Genomic DNA, 4,023 nt, shown 5'->3' with positions numbered 1-4,023 from the left:
ATGGTTTCTCTTTACACTAAAAGACTCCCTCTGTTGCAGCCCAAACTTCTCAGGCTCAGCAAATTTTTCCAGTAGTTAACAATCTGATCACCACTGTAGGATTAACTTTCTGTGAACATAATTTCTTTGGACATCTTGCATTCACAACTCTTCTATAGTATAATAATAATGCATTTTTTAGTTTACCAGGGTTTTCTAGTAATTATGGGAGCAATGATCTATGGTGGACTTGATCTATATCCCTAATTGAAAGGAGAACTTCAAATGATTCTTAACTAGTGTCAAAGCAAAATTAAACTAGGCAATGTTAAACTGGGAAGGAAATCTTTATTCAAGACTATTGCAGAAGGGGATCTAGGCTCAGCCCCGCCGAAACAAAATCAAAGGGCAAGGAAAGGATTTTTAGACACTAGGTGAGAGAGAGATCATGGACCATCTGTTTGCTAATTAGATTTGCCCAAAGGAAAAATAAAATTTCTATTATATTCATGCCAGAAAGTAGGTTTAAAACTCTGAGCAAGGCACCCAGAGAAGTTAGGCTCCCACCTTTCCACAGAGACTGGGAGATGGGGGAAGCTCAATCTTTCTTCATGCTTACATTTCAAAGGGATGTCTCCCATGCCCTTGAGAAAAGAATCCTGAAGTATGAAACTGGCAAGAAGCTTTTAAAAATATTCACATATTGAAGGGCCATAAATAAAATTTGCAATTACAAGTTTTCTAAATTAAGTGTTCTAAATAAGGAGAGATGAGGACCTAGAGTCTGGAAGAAGCTTGTCTAAAGATTACTCAGGCTGAGAGGAATGTTAAGGACCCCTTGGCCAATCCCTCTTTTTTGTTTTGACAATTTAGGGAAGCTAGTCCTTATATGTTGCTTCAGGTAGATTTGTGTGGTTGAAATGCTAGTTGAATCTTCTATCTAGACTTGATGGTAAGGATACTTGCTGGATGATCTGAGCAATCAGGTAGTCAGTCAATGAGGGGGATTCCTATGGAAAGAAAAAGGAAAAGTAAGATTATTGTTTGGAACAGGCTATAAACTCACTTTCTGAGACCAGAGGCAGCAAGTACAGAAGATTACTAAATGTTGGGCTCAAAGTGTCTTTAGAAAGTGCATAACTGATTCACTTTGTTATAAAGCAGAAACTAACACACCATTGTAAAGCAATTATACTCCAATAAAGATGTTAAAAATAAATAAATAAATAAAAATAAAACTTAAAAAAAAAGAAAGTAAAGCATGAACAGCTGTGGTAATCCAGGTAGTTATTTAAACAAAGCCCATATGAATGGAAAAATATACAGTCTGTTCCTAGTTTGAATGGCCTCAGGTGGTTGTTCTGGGGGTCTCTGAGTCCTTTGAGGGACCCAATCACGTAATATGTGTGGGCCAGTCACATGAAAGTGGACATGGGTGCTAATTCTATTATAACAAGTGAGAAGGTATTTGGAAACAAATAATGCAGTCCCAGTCGTACATAAATACTGTACAATGCAAATATAAGCACACCAAATAAATTCAGAAAAATAATGGAAACAATGCCTATTATTAATAAAAAATTATTGTGCTTAAACACCAAAGCACTAATCAATGAAATACAAAATGTAAAATAAATGAAGCCTGTTTATGTGAAATGTTAATACAAAAATGTTATGAGGTTCAGCTAATATGATTTTTGTAGTTAATAAAGATAATACACAATGTTTTCTTATACTTAATTAATAAAAAACTTTATTGAATAAAAACTTCTGGAAGAGTTTACAAAGAGTTCAAAAAATTGTCTGGGTTCAATATATACATGATATCAAAGCTTACTATTCACTAGCACCTAAAATACCAGACAAAATGATATACAATCCAGAGAAAAATGTACAGAAGATGAAGCTATACGCAAATTGATTTGTAAATGCCATTGATGTATGTAAAGCAAATACAAATGGAAGGAGAGAAATATGCTTTCTAGATAGAAAGTTCCAAAAGTATAAAAATGCCAGTGTTATGTAATCACTAAAAATTCAGCATCAATCCACATAATTCTAATTTATTTTAAAGGATCCAGATAAGCTGATTATAAAATGTGGGATAATATAAAATGTGGGATAGAGACGATTAAGGGGAATCTAAAACATATTAGAATATTATATCTAATTATTATATATTCATAATATGCAGATATTATGTTTATATGTAATTATATAATTATAAAAAATATTAATCACTATCTTAAAATCAGATGCAAACATTTATGGAGACTTGGTTGCGAAAGAGGTGGCCTTACAAATCAAGTGAGCAATGTAATACTTATAAAATGGCATTAAAAATTATTTTCCCTTATAGAAAAAAATTAAACACTACTTTGCACAATACAAATGAAGTTTAGATGTACTAAGGTTAAGGAGAAAGAAACACAAAGACAAATGTCTTTCTGATTTCAGGGTATGAATCAATGAAATGTTTTACTTTAAAATTAAACCTTCTGTATGGTATTTAATTACATAAATAAAGTTTAAAACAGCAAAGAAATTGAAATACAATTTTTCATCATATATGGCAGTACTTTGGTCATATATGAACAATACTGAAAATACATTAAATGATTCTACATATGTATAGTAAAAGTAGAACATCAAAAGCAAAATAAGGCAAATATATGTGATTAAAAATTTCTCAAAAGAGTGAATTGATATTATCAGTGAAAGTATCAAAAGTTGCATTAAAATGTAACAATTGGATACCATTTCTTAGGAATCAGACTAAAATAAATTCTTTATAACTGCATAAAAGAATGGTGGATCAAGAGACTCTTCTATAATGCAAGAAATATAAATTTGTAACAACATTGGAGAGCAATAAAATTTAGTAGTATGGAATATATAACTCTCTAATGTCTTACAATTTCATTACTACATACATACCCTCTAAATGGTCTTGTAAATTACACTAAATGAAATGCTTAAGAATATTTCCTGCAGTATAATTTGCATAATTTAAAAATAGGAAGCAGCCATCATCAGGGAAATGGAAAAATGAAATTGTTGGATGAGTTATATATCATTGCTTATATTTGAGTAAACCTCTACATGTCATCATGAATAGCTCTCCATAATATAATGATGAATGACAAAAGCACTTGAGAATAATACATAAATTGTAATTTATTGATAACATAAATAATAACATATCTGAAAATTAATAAATCCCATACACATACCTGTAGAATACATAGTTATGTGATATAATGAATAAAAATGTATTTTGGAGCAGCACATACCAAATCCATGATAGTAGTTACTTCTGAAAGGAAATTTTGAATTGGTAAAAATGATAAAGGAAACAACTTATGTGAATAAAATAAATAACATAAATGAAGCAAAAATGAAAAATATAAACATGCTAATTTAGAATGGAGTACATATTAAGGGATATTTGCTATATTTTCCCCTTACTGTCTGTGGTTGAAAAAAAATAACCTTCTGACAAGAGACAAAACAAAAGAAATTCAGTGGATTGTGTCTTCACTGTACTCCCTGTGTTCATTCTACACCATTACTCTCACCTAACCTATTATCTAGGAGAATTCAGGTAATAAGAAATGTTTATAAACTAAGTAATTTTCTGTAATGTAGCTCCATGATAGAAGGGAGTTTTGCCTATGTTGTCTGTTGTGCTAACTTTTGCCTGTAAAGCAGCATCAGGCATATGGTCCCAAGGACGTGACTTTTTGATTGAATGAATTAATAAGTGAATGTATTAATGGAAGTAGTGTTCTAGGAAATTGTGATCTACTGTATTAGTTTTCACTTAACTTTTACTGGTGGGCAATTTAATTTCTCTGAATTCCTTCATCTTTTTATATGTATCCATATAATAAAGTGTTCTCTTTGTCTTCATGAGTCATGGTGTATAGAACAGGGGTCAGCCAATGACTGCACGTGGACCAAATGCAGCCTGCCAGTTGCTATTGTATGACCCATGAGCCGCACAAAATAGGTTTTACATTTCAAATGGTTGAAATCAAAAGA

The sequence above is a fragment of the Phocoena sinus genome, chromosome 3 (genome assembly GCF_008692025.1).
Source record: "Phocoena sinus isolate mPhoSin1 chromosome 3, mPhoSin1.pri, whole genome shotgun sequence".
Classification (NCBI taxonomy): domain Eukaryota; kingdom Metazoa; phylum Chordata; class Mammalia; order Artiodactyla; family Phocoenidae; genus Phocoena; species Phocoena sinus.
Note: the sequence above shows the minus strand (reverse complement) of the source record.